This window comes from Xenopus laevis, chromosome 4S (genome assembly GCF_017654675.1).
Source record: "Xenopus laevis strain J_2021 chromosome 4S, Xenopus_laevis_v10.1, whole genome shotgun sequence".
Lineage (NCBI taxonomy): Eukaryota > Metazoa > Chordata > Amphibia > Anura > Pipidae > Xenopus > Xenopus laevis.
The window spans coordinates 32,893,522-32,917,953 of record NC_054378.1 but is presented as its reverse complement, the minus strand read 5'-3'; the positions used below and the strand labels follow the sequence as shown (position 1 = coordinate 32,917,953).

Genomic DNA, 24,432 nt, shown 5'->3' with positions numbered 1-24,432 from the left:
TCACACCAAAAGAGAAGGCCCCGCGGGTTGGAGCAGCTCCGACGGCCTGTCACTTGCCCAGTTGGCCCTATTTGGACGCTCTACTGTAACAGGCTTTCCCTGAATCCGTACAGTCCTGGTTTGTATGTGTTCTACACGCCTGTGCCCCCTACCGGCCGCTAACCGCACGACTACAGGCCAGGGATTTCCAACCTGTGCAGCTCCCAGCGCAGTGCTACGTGGACTAGTGACAGGGAGAGCCCTGGCTGCTTTATCCAGTTACTTAAAGGGGTGGTTTACCTTTAAGTAAACTTTTAGTATGTTATAGAATGGCCAGTTCTAAGCAACTTTTCCATTGGTTTTCATTATTTATTTATTTTTTATAGTTTTATACAGTAACGTAACTAGAGGGGGACGGGCCCTGTTGCGTGACGCACAGCTGGAGGGGGGCGGGCCCTGTTGCGTGACGCACAGCCATACGCACAGCCCCCCGCCATACGCAATTTTCGGCCCGCAGTTCAGTGGCACGCGAGCTGCCTGGGTGCCCTGGCCCTGCTCACACCTAGGGTTGCCACCTTTATTAAAAAATATTACCGGCCAGTGGGGGGCGGGCACCAAAAGGGAGCGGTCTGTGATGCTAAAAGCTATGTGGCATGCCGCAAAAGGGGCGGAGCAACATCGCAGAGAAAAAAGGTAAGTTCTGTGCGAATTGGGGGCAGGCCAGGGGCTTTTTTTAAAGGGTATTACAAATTACCGGCAACTGCATTGCCGATAAATTTGTTATACCGGCCCTGGCAGGTGTTTTACCAGCTAGGCCGGTGGGTGTCAACTCTACTCACACCCCCCTGCTCCCCCGGTAGTTCCGCCACTGGTTTTATAGTTATTTGCCTTTTTCTTCTGACTCTGTAAGGCTACACATTTAATGCTATTGCTACTTTTTATTACTCATCTTTCTATTCAGGGCCTCTCCCATTCATATTCCAGTCTCTTATTTAAATCAGTGCATGGTTACTTAGGGAATTTGGACGCTAACAACCAGATTGGTTAAGATTTTCAGATCGTGTGTGGAGAGTCCCAACATTTTTGGTCCCACTGAAAATGCCGGGACTCTCCACGCGCGGTCCAAAAATCGTACAAATCGAGGATTCGTACAATCGGATCTTTGCCTCTATGGCCATCTTAAGGCTGGAGCTGACAGTGACATAGAATCCATAGTGGCAGGCATTATGTGTAATGCAGATAGCTCTAGTTGCTACTGAAGCACATTGTCGGACTTTCTTACGATTGCTGTAGGGGCAGAACATCGGCTAATCTGTTCTTTTATTACTTTATTTGATCTGAAAGGTCTGGAGATAGGGAAACGTCTATGGCAGGGGTAGGCAACCCACGGCTCTGGAGCCTCATGCGGCTCTTCATCCTGCATGCTGCGGCTCAGTTTTGCGGCTGTCACGTTGTCTATACAGCCCTCGCACCAGCTGGCTGCTTATTGAGTGTGCGACCGCGATAAGCTAACCATTAGCTTACCACGGTCGCACACTCCAGAAGCCACCAGCAGGTGCAAGGGCTGTATAGACATCCCAGGCAGGACCGAGCGGCAGCAAGATAATTCATCATGGTCCTTACCGCGGTCGCACACTCAAGACAAGAGAGAAGCCTCCAGAATCCAGCTGCAGCAAGTGCGAGGGCTATAGATGTGGATGTGACGCATATTTTAATGACGTCTATAGCCCTCACCTTTAAACAGATAAGAACACTAGCATTTAATAGGGCTATTCAGTGTTTAATTTATTTCAAAGTAGGCCTTCACATTGCACTTTTGTTGTTGTAACAGTTAAAATTAAAAAAGGTTAACTTTTAAAAGTTTATAAACTGTGTTATATTTTGCAGCTTCAGTGGAAGAGTGGGCAAAATGGCTCTTTTGATAGTGAAGGTTGCTGACCCCTGGTCTATGGCAAGCTTAAGCCTGTAAGGACATTGTGAAATTTGCAAACTGTTAAAAGGCAATCTTGCAAATCATGTAAAAATATGGCATAATTTTTAATAGTATGAGTTATCAGCAGTTTCATATTATTCAATGTGAAATGTAAAACGCTACTTATTTGTTTCGATTATGTAGAAATCTGTAATTATTATGCATTTAAGAATATGTAATGTGTGTTTTTCCTTTCCAGCAGACTCAGTGGATGATTATAAAAAAAAGCAAGTATTTCATTCACATTACAGACTATAAAACAGCCTAAAATCATTGTCAGTTGAGAGATAGAAGATAGTCTAAGTACTAACCACACAATAGCAAGTACATTTCTTGCAGTAATACAAATCCCTAATTTTGCACTTAGTATGATGTTTTGCTTCAAATGGATTTCAACAATTGATTGTGTGTCTTTATTGAGGGTTACTTTTATGTTAAGGGTAACAGTGAATCTATTTTGATCAGATTTTGTGATACAACAGGGCAAGATTTTGTAGGATCCTATAAAATCTGATCCCTGCAGCTGTAATGTAAGCCGGATCTGATAAACGTCAGATGGTGTGTTTTGTTTCTGCATTTACAGCTGTGTTCAGAATAATAGCAGTCAGACATCCCTAACTTGATCAATCACTGTTTTTGTTAGAAATATTTCTACATGGCAAATAATTTACTAGGTGTAGTAGATTAATAGAAAACCAACAGACCCAACAGTCATGACATGCATGTTGCTGATTCTGTGTAATTGAATCATTAATTGAGGCTTATTCAGAATTAGAATAGCTTGTTCTAAATAATAACAGTGTGGAGTTCATTCATTCTGTGAAAAACAGGTATCAGTTGCAGCCCTTACACACGAGCAGTCTTTCCTGCGCTAGACTGCGTTGCGCTTTCTTCCGTTCAGCCACAGGGGAGCGAAAAAACACCCGTGTAAGAGCCAACGCCGGATTTCTTCTCCGGCCGCCCCTAGGCCGCGCGGTCCGACCAGGCGGCCACGCGGTCCTAGCGCCCGCCTTCCCAGCGCACCGGCGAAAAAAAGCCGGCGCAGCTGGTGTAGTGGAACGGGGACGCGAATGTCCCCATAATGCGGCTGGGCGGCAGGCCGCCCCTATTTTTTGCCGCCCTAGGCCCGGGCCTATGCGGCCTTGCCGCAAATACGGGCCTGGTAAGAGCCATAAGAAAGGAAGGCAGCAAATGTTGTGCATACTGGTAAAATGGGTCGTTCCAGATATTGATCAGAACAACTGTGTTTTGATTAAAAAGTTTATTGGAGAGGGGAAAAACAAAGAAATGTAGAAAATGATTGGCCGCTCAGCTACAATTATTTAAAATGGCATCAAAATTGGGTATCCCAATCCCCAGAATTTAATCTAATAGAGGGCTGTCCAACTGGCGGACCCCCCCCCCTTCTGTGGCTGTTTACTTTATTTAAGATTTAAAAGGTATCACTACAGAGATTAATTGGCCCCTGCATTGTTTAAACCTCAAATTCATACTAATCCCCTGTATTGTTCACACCTGTGATCCCCCTGCATTGTTCACACTTGTGACACCTCTATTGTTCACACTCCAAAAGCCCTGTACTGTTCACACCTGAGACCCAGACTGAAACTGCCCACATTGTTCACACCTTATTCAAAATGCTAATGGGGCACCAGCACTGTGTCACTGTATGTAGTACATATTAGAATGATAGGTTTCCCTGTCTCCTGCTCTGTTCTGCCTTCCCTCCCTGTCAGGTCTGGACTGAGATTCAAAATAGGCCCTGGCATTTAAGATACACAGAGGCCCAAACAGCACCTCACCAGCCCAATAAATAGCGCTTGTCTATGGCAACTTACAGCAGCCCCTCTGGCATTTGCCAGAACCCACAGATTGCCAGTCCGGGCCTGCTCCCTGTGTGTGCCATTCTCTGCTTGCCCAGTGCTGATTGTGTGTGCTATTCTCTGCTTACTCAGTACTGCTTGTGTGTGCCATTTCTCTGCTTGTCCAGTGCTGCTTGTGTGTGCTATTCTCTGCTTACTCAGTGCTGCTTGTGTGTGCCATTTCTCTGCTTGTCCAGTGCTGCTTGTGTGTGCCATTCTCTGCTTACTCAGTGCTACTTGTGTGTGCCATTTCTCTGCTTGCCCAGTGCTGCTTGTGTGTGTCATTCTCAGCTTGCCCAGTGCTGCTTGTAAGGGACAGGTTTCCCTGTCTCCTGCTCTGTTCTGCCTTCCCTCCCTGTGTGCCATTCTCTGCTTGCCCAGTGCTGCTTGTGTGTGCTATTCTCTGCTTACTCAGTGCTGCTTGTGTGTGCCATTTCTCTGCTTGTCCAGTGCTGCTTGTGTGTGCCATTCTCTGCTTACTCAGTGCTGCTTGTGTGTGCCATTTCTCTGCTTGCCCAGTGCTGCTTGTGTGTGCCATTCTCTGCTTGCCCAGTGCTGCTTGTGTGTGCCATTCTCTGCTTGCCCAGTGCTGCTTATGTGTGCCATTCTCTGCTTGCTCTACGCTACCTGTGGAATGTAAGCCTGTTAAGGGTTTGTTCTTGGAGTTATTAGCATTTGGAAATTGTTGTTAAGGACCCCTAAGGTGTTTAATCGTGTGTTGGGGGGTTGTTGTATTATCCACAGGGGAGGATGAGGCATATGGATTTAAGGGTATGTTTTAACATGACACCAGATAGGCCAGTAAAATGTTGGCCCTCGGGACCACAGAAGTTGAACAGCACTGACCTAATATAAAACTTGCAGGGTGACATCAAAGATGCTGTTTGAGTGTTTCTGTTTTCAGGTGCCAGAAGTTGGTCAACTCCATGCAACACAAATGTGCAGCAGTTCTCAGAAACACTGCTTATAAAACTAAATATTAGTTCAGTGATTCAAAGGAAGCAAAACCTTGAAGCATTTTTCAGTTTTTACAGTGAATATTTGCGTTTGTAAATGCAGACACTATTTTTTGGAATAGCCCAATATTCCCCTTTCTTCACTTTCTGTAAAGGAATAACACATTTGATATATTTTTCTTCATGTTTTGCTTTGGAATAGAATGTGCAGTGTTCCCAATGCATTTGCATGTATGGAAATAAAAGCTATAATATTATAGTATTTTGAGCTTTATTCACTTCTTTAAACACACTACTATTCTGAACACAACTGTACATCTGACATTCAGTGTACGTCAATGAGAAAAAAAATATTTAAGACACCATCATATTTTATCTTGTTAGTTGCAGATGCAGCGTTCACATCCAACAGGCATGTTGTGTCGGATGGCAAATCTTAATTTTAGCTATAGGGGATATTCACTATAAAACTTTTTTTTGTGAATGTTCCCATGGAACAACACCAGGATATAAAAGGCTTTAAGGTTCCTTGCTCCTTGCTCAGAAAATGTAGAACAACATTTCTTTTATGCAGAACATCATTTTTAGGTTCTTCCTCATTAACAGACTACAGTAATTTTACTCCAAATCAGTAACCATCAGCAATTTGCTCTTTTGGGTTGGAAGGATACTACTGATACTACTACTACTAACCACCAAGTCACAATTATTTGATCCTAGCACTGGAGTAACTAGATAATACTGGGCCCCACAGCAAATTATTTTTCAGGCCCCCAAAAAGTCAAGAGGTCAACTTGTTTTACCAATATTTATTGAAACTGTATATCAATTAGGGCCTCTATACCTCCTGGGCAGCAGGGTTTGCTTACTCTGTAGTTACGCCCACTGGATCCTAAGTCAAGTTCAACACTACTAAAAAATAGATTGTTTAAGATCACACAGATTTGGTATTTGGCAGAGCAGGACACTCTTTTTTCCATATTACCATTCTTTTATTGGTTCTTTAAATCCTGCAGTTTCATCCATTCATTATATATAGTCTTCACATTTCTTGATTATTTAAATACACGGATGTGCTGAATTACACATTGCAGCCATCAAACGTAATGCAATGGGACATACTTTGTGATAATATCCAGCAAGAAAGGATATAGATGAAATAATCCAGTTTTAAAGATGTTAGAAAATCGAGTAAAACTTCATGAGAATAAAAAATAAATTAAAAAAACACTAACATCTTGCTGCTGTGGTCCACTACAGAGTCTTGTTATTTTAACAGCAGCAAGTGAACTTTAAAGAAAAAAAAAAAATCTTCTGAAAAAGTTTCATTTTACACAAACTAAAGCTGTGCTCACAGAGACCGCTTCATTCACAAGTTTCTTTGATGACTTTAGATACTGCTCAGTTGTAAATAAAATTAAACCTAGGGAGAAAATAAAATGTATGTTATTTTATTACAAATATTGTAATAAATAGTGAATTTATTATTATTGAAATTATTTATTATTATTAATTAACCCTCGATATTCGACCCATAGTGAATCGGCCCCTTAAATTCAATGTGGTTACCCTGCTATTTAAAATGAACATGGTGGACAACAAATTAGCTCTGTAGAATACAATGTATTTAGTTCTTAAATAGGAGGATAATCCCAGTGTCAAATACCATTCAAAGCTCTACAGAACTATAGAATGAAAGAATCTTTCAAACTTATTATGCACACATACATAGATAGATGTATCTAATTTTTGGCGTTCAATTAACAGATACAAAAAAAATACTTTTGCTGTTACACCAAAATGGATATTCAAAGCATTTCAAAGAAAGAAGGGATCTGCTTCATATTAAGAGAATTGCAAATTAATTATATTAAACACAGATCTATCTAAAAGTATGAACCAAATTAGGATACATACATCTGAATATGTAGTCCTATGTAAGGACTACATATTCAGATTCTACTCTCTTGCATTAGTCATCAGAGCCCTTGGAATACATCTTTAATTTTTACCACTGATAAAAATTAAAGATGTATTCCAATAGCTTCACAGCACAGTCTAAATACTTACCCCATTTCTTAATGAAATATACTGTATTAATGACAATGCAGGTTTAGTCAAACAGTGACTCACACTTTGTAAAACAAGACAACACTAATTCAAAATGTGTTTTGCAAAATATAACCTACCTGCTAAGAAGCTGTGGGAGACTTGAAATGATGGGGCCGTATCCAGGAGCGTTGTCATACAATTCAACAAAGGGGCCGAAACAAGTTTGTAATTTTTTGGGACAGCAAATAGTGCTAAAGGATCAATAAAATAAGATCAATGATGTCAAATGCTTTAAAGTCCATTCAATTAAATGTGCAAATTAGCTAGCCTTATAGCAGACAGAATTATAGTATTTCAAAATATCTGTACAAAGAGGCTGCTTCATTAAATACAGAGGTAAATAGGATAGTTGGGACCCTAAACAAACACAAAGCAAATTAGCAGCTGGGTAGTAACTCAAACAGCTTTGCACAGTATGATGCAAGTTGTTAACCAGGGCAGATCTATAAACAGACTGATATCCATAGTAAAAAGTATATGGACGGCTCATGAGCCAGCTAAACGTGCTGAAGTTCATACGAATCTATAGTTTGGCAGAATATTATCCCCAACTAAAGTGGCTGGCTAATAGAGCCTGAACTCTGGTTGGGGACCACAGTAGTTTTTTGCTTTTTAATTTGCCCCCGCCATCGCTAGGCCACAGGCACTGAGATGGAGTTCCAGATACAAGCAGCCATGTTGGAGCATAAGCAGGCACATAATGAGTGAGCGCCATGACTTGGCTCACTATGCGAACGCTCTCTTACTGTCATGGCCTCTCGCACCGGGAGTTTAAAAAAAAAAAAAAATTACCGTTAGCCCCAACCGCGTGCGGGCTTGATTAGTCCGTACCTTTGGTTAGGGATAATATTATTGCCCAACAGGTGCACTTTAAATGAGCCTGAAAGATCAAAAGCCCACAGATTTATAGGACCCACAGAGGATTGTATCCCTTTAAAACAATCACATAAACCAGCATCTTACCCTTTTCCTGTAGCTGAACTAGGAACAATTTCTTGTGTTCTTTAGGTTTTGTAATATGAGCAGGAATGTATGGATACTGTGAAGACAAATGGGTATTAATCAACATACTGTAGTCTTTTCAGACGCACTTTACTTTGTTGTGCAAGTTTGTAACTGAAGTTTAAAAACACCATAATGCATTTTTTTCCCCAATAGCAACCAATTACTAATGCAACTATGAGGAGAACTTGGTTGTACCAGAATATAAATTATACGTTTGAGATAGCAAATGTCATTTAGTGAACTAATGAACAGAGTTCAGCAGTCAACAAATTTATTAAAGGGGTAGTTCACCCTCACAATAAAATTTATATATGACTTTCATGTGCCAAAACAATTCTTGCAATATATATGCATTTACAAAAAATAAGGGATCAAGAAATTCACAGAGCGGATTCCCAGTTAACCAAAATTAGCATATCTGAATACGGTATTAGTGACAAAGTTTATCAGTCCTCCTACATCACACCCAGGTTGGGAACAGCCTGCTTAAAGCGTTGATGCGCATATCTCAGTGCCTCTTCAATCATGTATGATGTGATTCATTGGACCACATCGGAGTTTGAAGCAGGCTATACGCGTGATGTAAACTGCACTGAAGAGGACTGAGAAATGAGGTCAGTGATCCCCTGCGTCACTTCAGTCTTCAAAAGTACTTAATGCAGTTAATTGGGAATTAGTACGGTGAATATCTCCTAAACCCTTTATATTTTGATTAATGTATGTGAAGGTGGACCACTCCTTTTAAGAGACCAGTCCAACCACCAAACATCATAACTGGGTTGATTCAGCAGTAAAAAACATAAAAATGTGAGGTAGGGGCTACAAATAGAAACAATTTAGAACAACCGAAGGAAAAAAATAATGAAACTGCCTATTTGCAAAGCAAATTAGGGAGCATAAATCGGCAATTAGAACGAAAAAGACGGAACAAACAGTTGCTGCTCATTTCTTAGGGGCCGGACATGGGATGCACCAACTGAAATTTCAGGTATTGGATCACATACCCATACTCAGACGAGGGGGGGATTGTGTAAAATGTCTATTAAAAAAGGAAGCGCAATGGTTTAGGAGACTTGGGACACTGTCCCCACATGGACTGAACAGGGAATACGGTCTACAAGCAATTTTTCGCTGAGTTTGTTTTTGTATAGATTTTACCTGGTTGTTTTTAATTTGTTTTGTTTTTCAGATAACTTACATAAAATGATTGGTCTGTGACCGACAAAGTTTACTACGATACTTATTGATTTGAACTGCTTAGTAACAGTATGTATGCAATATGTTCTTTAATACTCAAATGTAACCAATAGGTGGCGTTTAGGTGATACAATTTTGTCACAATTGTAACAATATGTATACAATTTGTTGCGATTACCACCATATAACCAGTAGATGGCGAAAATTTCCCTTACATAAAAGGGGTGTTTCAAGAGGGTGATTATAGAGCTTGATAACAGGCATGTAGGCCTGAAATGTCGCGGACCAGGCTGTTTGCCATGTAATGTATCAATAAAGGCATTTTAATCTACCGGTGCTGTACGAAAACCTTCTTTTTGGATTAATGGTGGAGGATGGACCACTGACGGTACGTGCACCCAGTACTGCATTCATATTGGGGGATTTCAGCTGACTCAAGCAAACAAGTATTGCCTATTTGCAAAGCAAATACTGGACATGAAACATCCACTACACTTTGCATTTTTATTACAGCTACCTATGAAGCATCAACATTTAGACCTACTAAAAGGTTCACTTTTTCATTAACAATGTTAAGAACAGGTTCTTAATCAATTATATTGGGTTCTGCAAATAAAAAGTCTGGAATAATTATAAAAACAGTCCAATATGTTTGCTCTACATGAGTATGAACTCATACATAAGTCTGGACAAAAAATATAACCTAAGTAAATAAAATGTCTATTTTGTGTTATATGAATTATTTGTAGATATTTATGCTGACCCGCTATTGAGTATACATTCATTCTTTCGCTAAGGATTAATATAAGTGAAGTAGGTGTTCTCTACAAAAAGATACCATAAGTTTCTGGCAGCATACCACTGTCCTAAGCACAATTTCAGCTGGAAATGTTTAGGTTATATCTGCCCCTAAAGTCAGTATTTCTTTGGATCAATGCTCACCAACAGAATACAAGCATATGAAATAATGCAAAAGGCAAAATTGCACTGCAGAGAGTGGGATGAAATAAAATCAAGCTAACAGTTTGTGACACAGAAGATGCTTGATGTCATGGTGGTAAAAAAATAAATAACATTATTAAGTTTAACACTATCCTGCATGCAAAACTGCAGTGTTTTCTTTCATAAATACATACTATTTTGCTAAAAAAGTGATTGCTGTGTGCGGTTAGTAAAACAAATCCTCATCTATTAATGTCCAATGAAAGTAAAATATATACAAGTCCATTTAAAAGCAAAGGTTGACATTTGCTTTAACATTGGGTATAAACTACTGGTATATACCTGAGGAGGTTCAAAGTTAGGCCTCCACCAATTTCCAATACAATCATCAATAACCAAATCCTGCTGAACGCCATCTTGACGGCCAAGGAACAAAAAAATATTGGGTTTAATATTTAACCCCATGTGAAAGATTCCTTGCAACTCCTCACCTCTGGTCATTTTTAATACTATTTACACTGTATTACTATTAAAACTTATTTATAAAATGTCAGTATACATTGAACTTACAGATCACATACCGAAACACTACCACATACAAGAGGTAAGAGCCCTGCTCAATAAAGCTTACATTTTAAAAGAAGAAGAGGTATGAGACACAAGTCAGACACACACATTAAAACTGGCCCTTTGGCAAGATTAATGTGGTTTGTGGTGGGATGACTGTTGACAATTGACTGCCAAGATCATTAAGTTTAATACACAAGACCCAAGAGCAAATATTCACTTACTTCTGTCATTAAACGTTTCAAAACTTCTACCTCATCCTCTCCTGAATTGAGTTCTCCTCCAGGCCTTTTATAGGTAAAAAAGAAAACACAGATTAATATTGTCCATGGCAGCAATCTTACTCATTAGCTGCTAAAAGGAACAGTAAAGCCACTGGCAAAACTGGCTACTACAGTTTATATAAACAAGCTGCTGTGCAGCCATAGGGGCAGCCATTCAAGCACAGAATACACAGTAGATAACAGACCAGTTCTGAAGAATCCCATTGTATACTACAGAGCTCATCTGTTATCTGCTAGGTATCCTGCGCCTTTTCAACTTTGAATGGCTGCCCACATGGCTACATAGAAGCTTGTTTATACAGTTAGGTCCAAAAATCTTTGGACAGAGAACTTTTTTTCTAATTTTGGTTCTGTACATTACCACAATGAAATTTAAATGAAACAACTCAGATACAGTTGAACTGCAGACTTTCATTGGGTAGAACAAAAAGATTGCATAAAAATGTGAGGAACTAAAGCCTTTTTTTTAACACAATCACTTAATTTCAGGGGCTCAATAGTAATCGGACCATTGATTTAAAGTGGACCTGTCACCCAGCCACAAAAATCTGTATAATAAAAGTCCTTTTCAAATTAAACATGAAATCCAATTTCTGTTTTTATTAAAGCATTCATAGTTGTTGTAAGCTCATTTAAAAATCTCAGCTGTCAATCAAATATTGTCTGCCACTCCTCTATGCCACGGGCATAGGGGCGGGGCAAACAATTACTTTCACTTTCCATTCAGCACTTCCTAAATGTCACTGCTCTCCACATATTCCCCGTTCTATTTACCATTTAAATCTGTAGCCAGGGCATGGGGATGGACATAAGGTCCCCCATTCTGGTGCACAAACACGATTCTGAGATGATGCAAGGCTTGCCTTAATAACAGTGTGCACAAAATGGCTGCTGCCTGCTTGCTGTAATTATGAATTCCCAGACTGAAGGAAACAAGATTCAAATAATTTATATAGTGTAATTAAAGTTCATTTTGCTTGACTAATGTGATAAAATAGGATTTTGAATAATTTTTTTTGGTAATGGGTCCCCTTTAAAGGCTATTTCATGGGCAGGTGTGGGCAATTCCTTTGTTTTTTTATTATCAATGAAGCAGATAAAAGCAGTGGATGATTTTTCTGTGAACAGATAACATGCAGTCAAAGGAGCTCTCCATGCAGGTGAAACAAGCCATCCTTAAGATGCAAAAACATAACAAAAAAAACCCATCTGGGAAATTGCTACAATATTAGCAGTGGCAAAATCTAAAGTTTGGTACATCCTGAGAAAGAAAGGAAGCACATAAACTCAGCAACGCAAAAAGACCTGGATGTCCACGGAAGACAACAGTGGTGGATGATTGCAGAATCATTTCCATGGTAAGGATAAACCCCTTTACAACAGCCACACAAGTGAATAACACTCTGCAGGAGGTAGGTGTATCAATATCCAAGTCTACCATAAAGAGAAGACTGCATTAAAGTAAATACAGAGGGTGCACTGCAAGGTGCAAGCCACTCATAAGCATCAAGAATAGAAAGGCTAGATTGGACTTTGCTAAAAAAAAGATCTAAAAAAGCCAGCACAGTTCTGGAAAAACATTTTTTAGACAGATGAAACCAAGATCAACCTCTACCAGAATGATGGCAAGAAAAAATGATGGAGAAGGTGTGGAACAGCTCATGATCCAAAGCGTACCACATCATCTGTAAAACATGGCGGAGGCAGTGTGATGGCTTGGGCGTGCATGGCTGCCAGTGGCACTGGGACACTAGTGTTTATCCATGATGTGACATAAGACAGAAGCAGCCAAATGAATTCTGAGGTGTTCAGAGACAGTCTGCTCAAATCCAGCTAAATGCAGTCAAATTTATTGGGAGGTGTTTCATAATACAGATGGACAATGACCCAAAACATACAGCCAAAGCAACCCAGGAGTTTATTAAAGCAAAGAAGTGGAATATTCTTGAATGGCCAAGTCAGTCACCTGATCGGAACCAAATTGAGCATGTATTTCACTTGTTGAAGACTAAACATCGGACAGAAAGGCCCACAAACAAACATCAACTTAAAGCCGCTGCAGTAAAGGCCTGTCCAAAGATTTATGGGCCTAACTGTATAAACTATAGTAGTGTTTCTAAAGCCAGCACACTAGTGGAGCGTAATAGCACATAATATTTTCATTTAAAAAAAAAAACAACTTACATTTTTAGCTTTACTGTTCCTTTAAGTTCTTTCAGCTCTGTCTATAAGTTTGAGAGATGTTATCAGAAAACACCATACGCAGTATGCACATTTAAGCAACTTTTGAACTTTTAACATTCTAGGTATGTAATAGTGCTAAAGAATTGTACACGTGCACCGATTGCCAATTTAAGTACAGGTACGGGTTATAATATCCTGAATGCTTGGGACCAAGCTTTTTCTGGATACGGGATCATGTCTTAATTTGTATCTACCTATTTTAAATCTTCTAAAAAGTCATTAAAACATAAACTCAGTAGGATTATTTTGCATCCAATAAGTGCTAATTATATATCAGTTAGTATCAAGCACAAGGTACTGTTTTTTAAGTACAGCAAAAAAGGAAATACATTTTTATTAAAACAGTCTATGGGATATTGCCTTCCTCTAATATGGAGCATTTTGGATAACGGGCTTCCAGATGACAGATCCCTTACCTGAATAACTAAGTAGGCCAACACCTGTAGCAAACATTCAATGTCATAACATATCACCAAATATCCTCAGCTAGGAAAAGGGCAGCCTATTTAGGGGGAGATTTTTATAGCGGAACTTTAATGTGTGTGTTCATGGACATATACATAAACCAATGCATTAAAAGATAAGCACTTTTAGAGAATATAATTATTGGTATTATCTTTTCATATTTATACACTCAAATATACGGTAGATATGGGATGTATGATATGAAAACCCAATATCCAAAAAAATTCAAATTACTGGAAGGCCATATCCCACAGAATGTATTATAAACAAATACAGAAAAAATTGCTGGCACAACAATTCAATTGTGGGAATTAAATGATAAGCAATCCCATTAATGGAGTAGCAATCCCATTTATAGAAAGATCCTTTAGCTGTAAAGCCAGAGGTCCAAGCATTCCAGAAAATAGATGCTATACCTTTACTGACTCGCAATATGTACCCATAGAGGAAAAGAAATAAAAAGGCTACTTATAATAAATATACATACAAACACCGAGAAGAGTTGCCCAAATAACTAGATAGTGATGCATGACTGTATGAGATGTGCAGTCACGCTTGCTCAACGACTACAGGCCTACTAATAATAAAGAAAAAAATAATGGTAAGTTCATAAACTCACAGTTTAAAGAATGTGGTACCCAGTTGCAGTAAAAGGACGTGAGGCAATCTGTGTTCATGTACAATAAGAACCCCTTATACAGTGCGTCACATTCCGATCTTATCAACCTCCTCATGCATGCGCTGGAACCTTGCAGCAACTGAACTGTCCTTCTAAGGCTCTTTGGTACCAAAAGTGTAATTTGTAAGGGGATACCTACCGGAAAATATATATCTATATATATATCTGTAACACCTATTTGGGCTGCATAGCACACAAATAGTTAAACTGTCCAGCTAGCAGTAGAAGCATGGGTTACACGCGACTTCACACAACAGGGTCAGGGCCTTCGCCATGTGGAAGTGTTCCCTCTATGGTGTAGTGCAACTACATCCCCCAGGCTACTGTGCATACAACAAAAGATGGGCGCCAGGAGGTTCTTGCAGTAAAACAGAAAACGGTTTATTTAACTATGCACGAGGCAAGTGACCACAGGTTTAGTAGTCACACAGGAGCTGAGGCAATAGCACATTTCTCACACAGAGCTGCAGGCATTAGGCATTTCTCACAGAGGAAAAGTCTCCATTAGGCATTTGCAGTATTCACACACATTCCCTCCTGGAAGTTGTCAGGAAAGCAGCTTCTACCCTACAGTCCCTCTTCACTGAGGTCCCTGACTGGAGGCAACACATAAAGCCTCTGGGAAGTTACTCCCTTACTGCAAATCCTTGTTGGAGCTTCAGCTGCTCTTTCTCTCTCACCTCTCTGCCTTTCTCTCCTAGAGAGACTATAACAAGTCTGCCCTAGTGCAACTATTCCTCATTCACGGGGTTACCTGGTCCCCGACTTCTTCTTCCAAAGCACATGGGCCTTTCTGGGCCTATCTGTGCCCAGGCTCCCCTGAGCACACCCAGCTGGATCACCATCCACAGGCCAAAGAGGAAGAGGCCACTCCCTACACACACTATATAGCAGTGTAGCAGGGGAGTGTCATTCTCTCCTGGCAGATCACTCTAAGAAAAAAGGTGGGGGCCTTAAAGCTGCAGGGCAGATTACCCAGTAGGGGTCCCTACATACACCCGGGGGAAAAACCCATTTCGTTCCGACAATGGTTTAAACATCCCCAACATATATCAACTTACAGTACCATCACATCCACTTCTGGTATCCTCTCCTAAGGCATACCTGGTAACAATGGTCACTGTAAAGGAAACACAGCATGCACAATACTGTATCAAACATTTTCAATTGCATAATAAACATTGCAGTTGGTCAACTTTATTACACATCAGCAAAAATACTTCTCCCCCTTCCAAGGGTCCACACAGGCCAGTCCTTGGGTGCAGAAACACTACTCAGCGAGTAGGTGAAGGCAGAAGAAATGGTGGTGGGGATCAATAGTCCTGAATTAGAACCCACTTAGTCCAGCAGTCCTTCCAGCCACAAAAAACAAGCAAGCAGCACTCTAGGCATCTCACTCTGCAGGAGTCCATAGAAGAGCTGTAGCAAACATCAGAAGAATCCATCCTCCAGGTTCTCCTCTTCCAGATCCATGATCCGGATCACACATGAGCAGGAAATGGCTCCATCCGGGACATCCATCTTCCTCCCATCCAACTGACATCCGCAGGCCTTCGTGAAATTCGGGGCGAACCTCCAAGCCCGAACCCACGGCCAAATACTTCGAAGGAAATCCATACGATTCGAAGAATTCGTACGTTCCGTTTATCCACTTCGAAAAATTCGTACGATCCATTCGTACACTCCGACAAATTCGTACATCCATTCGTACGATTCGAAACAAAACAATGCACAGCCTGGTTTTAGGGAATCGAGCCCCACGTTGGGCAGCCAAATGTAACACCTATTTGGGCTGCATAGCACACAAATAGTTAAACTGTCCAGCTAGCAGTAGAAGCATGGGTTACACGCGACTTCACACAACAGGGTCAGGGCCTTCGCCATGTGGAAGTGTTCCCTCTATGGTGTAGTGCAACTACATCCCCCAGGCTACTGTGCATACAACAAAAGATGGGCGCCAGGAGGTTCTTGCAGTAAAACAGAAAACGGTTTATTTAACTATGCACGAGGCAAGTGACCACAGGTTTAGTAGTCACACAGGAGCTGAGGCAATAGCACATTTCTCACACAGAGCTGCAGGCATTAGGCATTTCTCACAGAGGAAAGGTCTCCATTAGGCATTTGCAGTATTCACACACATTCCCTCCTGGAAGTTGTCAGGAAAGCAGCTTCTACCCTACAGTCCCTCTTCACTGAGGTCCCTGACTGGAGGCAACACATAAAGCCTCTGGGAAGCTACTCCCTTACTGCAAATCCTTGTTGGAGCTTCAGCTGCTCTTTCTCTCTCACCTCTCTGCCTTTCTCTCCTAGAGAGACTATAACAAGTCTGCCCTAGTGCAACTATTCCTCATTCACGGGGTTACCTGGTCCCCGACTTCTTCTTCCAAAGCACATGGGCCTTTCTGGGCCTATCTGTGCCCAGGCTCCCCTGAGCACACCCAGCTGGATCACCATCCACAGGCCAAAGAGGAAGAGGCCACTCCCTACACACACTATATAGCAGTGTAGCAGGGGAGTGTCATTCTCTCCTGGCAGATCACTCTAAGAAAAAAAGGTGGGGGCCTTAAAGCTGCAGGGCAGATTACCCAGTAGGGGTCCCTACATATCTATATATATATCTATATATATATCTATATATAAATATATAATACATATATATACGTATATATATAATACACAAAAGCTATGAATATCTTGTAAATTATATCCTTATAATTGATGTAATTTCTGTCACATGACTCACTGAAATTCGTGTATTATAATAAAGTACCCCCAGTTGCAAAATATGAGGCCTTCGGCCTCGTGTTTTTATATGGTCATGAAACTCCTCTGTAACTTATTATATCCTTATATTTTACAAGAGGGGGTACTTTATTCACTATATAATTTATATACTCTATAAATGAAAACAACTTTGCATTGCTACAACCAACGCTGCTGGCCAAACACAGGTAGAGCCTGCTCATCTGGTAAGGCTGCTGGATGCCCAAATCAGGCTGATCTATTATGTGGCCCTAGGGCCAACTACTAGATCATACAGAAAGGTCTGTGGTGACTTTTCAGACAAGAACTAAATCAATATGTGGATGCCAATGGCTTTTATAAATCTGCACAACTGATACATCAGTTAGTATCAAGCACAAGGTACTGTTTTTTAAGTACAGCAAAAAAGGAAATACATTTTTATTAAAACAGTCTATGGGATATTGCCTTCCTCTAATATGGAGCATTTTGGATAACGGGCTTCCAGATGACAGATCCCTTACCTGAATAACTAAGTAGGCCAACACCTGTAGCAAACATTCAATGTCATAACATATCACCAAATATCCTCAGCTAGGAAAAGGGCAGCCTATTTAGGGGGAGATTTTTATAGCGGAACTTTAATGTGTGTGTTCATGGACATATACATAAACCAATGCATTAAAAGATAAGCACTTTTAGAGAATATAATTATTGGTATTATCTTTTCATATTTATACACTCAAATATACCGTATATACTCGAGTATAAGCCGATCCGAGTATAAGCCGAGGTACCTAATTTTACCTACGAAAACTGGGAAAACTTATTGACTCTAGTATAAGCCTAGACACAACTACAGCCCTGTCTCCCTGCAGCGCACCTTCCGCCAAAGAGACTCCCCCAGCGATCGACCGGACTTCTTTGCAAAGTTGATGGTGACAGAGAATTGTGCAGAGAGTGCTGTGTGTCATAAAACCATCACTGATCTTTCGTATAACCAACAGATGGCGCTGTGTGATATTGCCATCACTGTTAACCCTTTATTCAACCAACAGATGGCGCTGTGTGATATTGCAGTTAGTTATTCTTTGATATAACCAACAGATGGCGCTGTGTGATATTGCAGTCACTGTTATTCTTTGATACAACCAACAGATGGTGCTGTGTGATATTGCAGTTACTGTTATTCTTTGATATAACCAACAGATGGCGCTGTGTGATATTGCAGTCACTGTTATTCTTTGATATAACCAACAGATGGCGCTGTGTGATATTGCAGTCACTGTTATTCTTTGATACAACCAACAGATGGCGCTGTGTGATATTGCAGTTACTGTTATTCTTTGATATAACCAACAGATGGCGCTGTGTGATATTGCAGTTACTGTTATTCTTTGATGTAACCAACAGATGGCGCTGTGTGATATTGCAGTCACTGTTATTCTTTGATACAACCAACAGATGGCGCTGTGTGATATTGCAGTCACTGTTATTCTTTGATATAACCAACAGAGGGCGCACTGTTATTCTTTCATAAAAACAACAGAGGGCATTGTGGGATATTGCAGTCTCTCCCCAAGTGAACTGTTGGTATAGGAATGATTAAAAGTGACTGCAATCTCGGCTACTGCCCGCTGACCCGAGTATAAGCCGAGGTAGACTTTTTCAGCACATTTTGGATGCTGAAAAACTCGGCTTATACTCGAGTATATACGGTAGATATGGGATGTATGATATGAAAACCCAATATCCAAAAAAATTCAAATTACTGGAAGGCCATATCCCACAGAATGTATTATAAACAAATACAGAAAAAATTGCTGGCACAACAATTCAATTGTGGGAATTAAATGATAAGCAATCCCATTAATGGAGTAGCAATCCCATTTATAGAAAGATCCTTTAGCTGTAAAGCCAGAGGTCCAAGCATTCCAGAAAATAGATGCTATACCTTTACTGACTCGCAATATGTACCCATAGAGGAAAAGAAATAAAAAGGCTACTTATAATAAATATACATACAAACACCGAGAAGAGTTGCCCAAATAACTAGATAGTGATGCATGACTGTATGAGATGTGCAGTCACGCTTGCTCAACGACTACAGGCCTACTAATAATAAAGAAAAAAATAATGGTAAGTTCATAAACTCACAGTTTAAAGAATGTGGTACCCAGTTGCAGTAAAAGGACGTGAGGCAATCTGTGTTCATGTACAATAAGAACCCCTTATACAGTGCGTCACATTCCGATCTTATCAACCTCCTCATGCATGCGCTGGAACCTTGCAGCAACTGAACTGTCCTTCTAAGGCTCTTTGGTACCAAAAGTGTAATTTGTAAGGGGATACCTACCGGAAAATATATATCTATCACAGAGATAGAATTCGTACGTTCCGTTTATCCACTTCGAAAAATTCGTACGATCCATTCGTACACTCCGACAAATTCGTACATCCATTCGTACGATTCGAAACAAAACAATGCACAGCCTGGTTTTAGGGAATCGAGCCCCACGTTGGGCAGCCAAATGTAACACCTATTTGGGCTGCATAGCACACAAATAGTTAAACTGTCCAGCTAGCAGTAGAAGCATGGGTTACACGCGACTTCACACAACAGGGTCAGGGCCTTCGCCATGTGGAAGTGTTCCCTCTATGGTGTAGTGCAACTACATCCCCCAGGCTACTGTGCATACAACAAAAGATGGGCGCCAGGAGGTTCTTGCAGTAAAACAGAAAACGGTTTATTTAACTATGCACGAGGCAAGTGACCACAGGTTTAGTAGTCACACAGGAGCTGAGGCAATAGCACATTTCTCACACAGAGCTGCAGGCATTAGGCATTTCTCACAGAGGAAAGGTCTCCATTAGGCATTTGCAGTATTCACACACATTCCCTCCTGGAAGTTGTCAGGAAAGCAGCTTCTACCCTACAGTCCCTCTTCACTGAGGTCCCTGACTGGAGGCAACACATAAAGCCTCTGGGAAGCTACTCCCTTACTGCAAATCCTTGTTGGAGCTTCAGCTGCTCTTTCTCTCTCACCTCTCTGCCTTTCTCTCCTAGAGAGACTATAACAAGTCTGCCCTAGTGCAACTATTCCTCATTCACGGGGTTACCTGGTCCCCGACTTCTTCTTCCAAAGCACATGGGCCTTTCTGGGCCTATCTGTGCCCAGGCTCCCCTGAGCACACCCAGCTGGATCACCATCCACAGGCCAAAGAGGAAGAGGCCACTCCCTACACACACTATATAGCAGTGTAGCAGGGGAGTGTCATTCTCTCCTGGCAGATCACTCTAAGAAAAAAAGGTGGGGGCCTTAAAGCTGCAGGGCAGATTACCCAGTAGGGGTCCCTACATATCTATATATATATCTATATATATATCTATATATAAATATATAATACATATATATACGTATATATATAATACACAAAAGCTATGAATATCTTGTAAATTATATCCTTATAATTGATGTAATTTCTGTCACATGACTCACTGAAATTCGTGTATTATAATAAAGTACCCCCAGTTGCAAAATATGAGGCCTTCGGCCTCGTGTTTTTATATGGTCATGAAACTCCTCTGTAACTTATTATATCCTTATATTTTACAAGAGGGGGTACTTTATTCACTATATAATTTATATACTCTATAAATGAAAACAACTTTGCATTGCTACAACCAACGCTGCTGGCCAAACACAGGTAGAGCCTGCTCATCTGGTAAGGCTGATGGATGCCCAAATCAGGCTGATCTATTATGTGGCCCTAGGGCCAACTACTAGATCATACAGAAAGGTCTGTGGTGACTTTTCAGACAAGAACTAAATCAATATGTGGATGCCAATGGCTTTTATAAATCTGCACAACTGATACATCTCCAATTTTCAGCCAGATGGTCGGTCCCATTTATGGCTAATAAACTGCAAACTCAGTCTGGAAGGACCAAGTCTGCAGCTGTAATCTGCTTGTGTATGGCCAGCTTTATGTTAAAAGCATAAGCAGTTATACTGACAAGTACTTCAGAAGTTGCAGGTTGGATTACCTATGGAAATATTGAAAATAGGCTTACATCAATACTGACACGTTCCTATAAAATTCATAGGAATGTGCCAGTAACAAGTAGTTGCTGCCCCAGGAATAGTTCCCCTGAAAGCCACTCCCCGGCCCCACGAACCTTGATGTAGCAGACCGACTGACACTACTAACAGATCTTCCATATTGCTTCAGTGACGCTGGGCTGGGGGCAGAGTGATCCTTCCATAGGCTGCAGTCCTATTTTCATTCATAATTAGCCTATGGAAGGATCGCTGCCCCCAGCCCATCGTCACTGACACAGTTCAGAAGATCATTTAGCAGTGTCGGATGTTCGAATGCAGGTTCACGGGGCTGGGGGCGGCTTTGAGGGGAACTATTCCGGGGGCAGCAACTACTTGTTATTGACACGTTCCTATGATTTTTACAGTAACATGTCAGTATCGCTTTAACTTTCTATACATTAGTAGTTGCACTTTAGAGCAACTGCGTGAAAGGAGAACTAAACCCCCCAATAAGAAAATCCCCATACCTAGTACCCTAGGTATCCCCGCCCCTACTTCCCCACCGCATAGTTATTTATCCCTGAAATTGCCCCTATGAGTTTGCTCACGTAGAGCAGGAGTGCCCATACTTTACGAATAAGAGATCTACTTTTAGTGATGTTGTCCCATTATGATCTACATCCACAAAAGCATTGTTAGCATTCTGTTCCGTGGAAAATATTACTTAAATGTTATATTGATTCATGAGAGAATTTAAATTTCTATATTTAACAAACAACTATTATGTTACCTTAACATTTAACATAATAAATATGTGAATGAAAATCATTAAACAGGAGGGTGATTTAGTCAAGCTGTTTGTTGAAAGTGTCTTGAGATCTACTGATCACCAGCTAAAGGTCTACTGGTACATCCCGATCTACGTTTTGGACACCCCTGGTGTAGAGTAAGTGCAGCATAGCTCATGGACAGCACCTTCTGGATCGCCAGTCTTCTGCAAGTAAGAGCCGTATTGGCGCATGCACAGTTGGAGTGGTCTTCTGGTTCGTAGCAACTGCGCATGCACAAGTGCCAGAAAAGTGATGCCGAGGGCTGCAGCCAGGTAAAATAATGCTCTATCCCCAATCAGCCCGGGTGCACTCACAGGTTGATGGTTCTCTCCAGGGTCAGAGGTTTGGTTTGTTGGATGTACTTATTCCCAAACTGATTCACCCCACGGGGCCATCCGGTCTGGGACCGGTTTGGAGGCAACAAGGACATTCTTGGAGGGTAGCTGCTAGTTCCAAGTTGCTAAACGGCCTCTGGTGAGGTCACGAACACGTGACTCTAAGCTAAAAACGTGACGCTAAGCCTGGGGAAGTCTCTAACAACACGTGACACAGTGCCTTATTTGGCACATTCAAATTCTTTTAGGACATTCAGCGCCTATTCGGCGCCTTCTTCAAGGTATATAAACAGAATGCACTTGAGTCCATCTTAGTGGGTAATCGTGTAAGCATGGAAAAAGAAAAGCTCATTGAATGCACTCAGTGCCACAAGCTCTTGCATTATCATTTCTTGGCGCAGACATATATTGGTGGAATACATCTGTATTTGTTCAAAACGGATCTGCTGTTGCATCAGCCTGGGGCATTTGCTGTTGCTGGATGTGATCTCTGTATGGTGTGTGCCCTTAATTTAAGGGGTTATTGGAGCCTACTTATATATGAAATGTTTTTATTTTTTGGTGTATGGATGCTAAGTTTTGTGGTGTGTGCTTTTTTTGAAGTGGGTGGTGACTTTTTTGTGTACTGCCTGCCCTATGCTCCCTCTATGTTCCATGCCCTTCCTGTCCCTCTGCTCCCTGCCTGTTCCATGCCGTGCATGCCCTCTGTGTTCCATGCCCTGCCTGCCCTATGCTCCCTCTGTGTGCCCTGCCTGCCCTATGTTCCCTCTCTGTTCTGCCTGCCTCTGCTCCCTATCTGTGCCCTGCCTGCTCTCTGCTCCCTGCGTGCTCCATGCCCTGCCTGCCCTATGCTCCCTCTGTGTGCCCTTCTTCTCCCTCTGCTCCCTGCGTGTTCCATGCCCTGCCTGCCCTCTTCTCTCTGCGTGTTCCATGCCCTGCCTGCCTTATGCTCCCTCTGTATGCCCTGCCTGCCCTATGCTCCTTCTGTGTTCCATGCCTGTCCTCTGTGTGGCCTGCCTGCCCTATGCTCCCTCTGTGTGCCCTGCCTGCCCTATGCTCCCTCTGTGTTCTGCCTGCCCTATGCTCCCTCTCTGTGCCCTGCCGGCCCTATGCTTCCTCTGTGTTCCATGCCCTGCCTGCCCTATGCTCCCTCTGTGTTCCATGCCCTTCCTGTCCCTCTGCTCCCTGCGTGATCCATGCCCTGCCTGCTTTGTGTGCCCTTCCTGTCCCTCTGCTCCCTGCGTGTTCCATGCCCTGCCTGCCCTATGTTCCCTTTGTGTGCCCTTTGTGTCTACAGAGGATTCGTTTAACTTGAAGTATTCCTCTATAAATGATTTCATTTTATCTCTCATGGAAGGCCCCTTTAAAATGTGCTCATTTAGTCTCCACGGGTCCCTATAGTTTATGAGCTGGTTTATGGTTAGTGTTACTTCTATGGGTGCGTGGTCTGCCCATGATATTTGGTTTATTGTGGACTGTCCCAGAGTGGAGCAGAGGGACGATGAGAGGAGTAGTCAATTCGTGTATGTACCTAATGGGAAGTGAGAAGTAGGCGTACTTCTCAGACGGGTGTTGCACCCCCCACACATCCTGCAGATGGTATGACATTGTGGAGCTGATGTAGGTTGATGCACAAGCCCCAGTCTATCCAGGGAGGGAGAATGTAACATGTTGAAGTCTCTTGCTACTATCAAATTCCTAGAATCATCTGTTAATTTTTGCTAATACTTTCTTTAACGTGAGTATAGTTCTCTGATTAGGCAAGTAAACATTTATAAGTGTCCCAGGGATGATATGAAGTGAGCTTTGTACAATAATATAATGGCCCTGTGGGTTCACAATCGTGCGCCGAGTAACAAATTGAATCAGTTTGTGCAGTGTCGGACTGGCCCACCGGGATACCAGGAAAACTCCCGGTGGGCCAAGGTGTCATGCTGCTAAATTTTTGGCCTATTTCATGGCCATTCCCTATTTCTATGAGAACAAAGAGGCTAAACAGGAGACAAAAAGGAACACCAAGAGCCCCAATAGTGTAATATGTTTTTACAGGGAGTAATGGTAGAGTAAACAAGTTAATACTCACAAACCAGGGTTACCGATAGGCAACCACTGTATAGGCAGGTGGGGAGATTATCCTGACCCCACTCAGGAATAAAACGTCGCTCTCTGTAGAAGAAGAAAAAGGGGACGATACCCCTCCACTCGGGGTGGACTTGAT

At 41.6% G+C, this 24,432-nt stretch overlaps 1 pseudogene; it reads right to left on the bottom strand.

Annotated features, from left to right (window-relative positions):
• Positions 1 to 5,634: 5,634 nt before the first annotated feature.
• LOC108714960 lies at positions 5,635 to 22,309 on the bottom strand (annotated as a pseudogene).
• Positions 22,310 to 24,432: the final 2,123 nt, after the last annotated feature.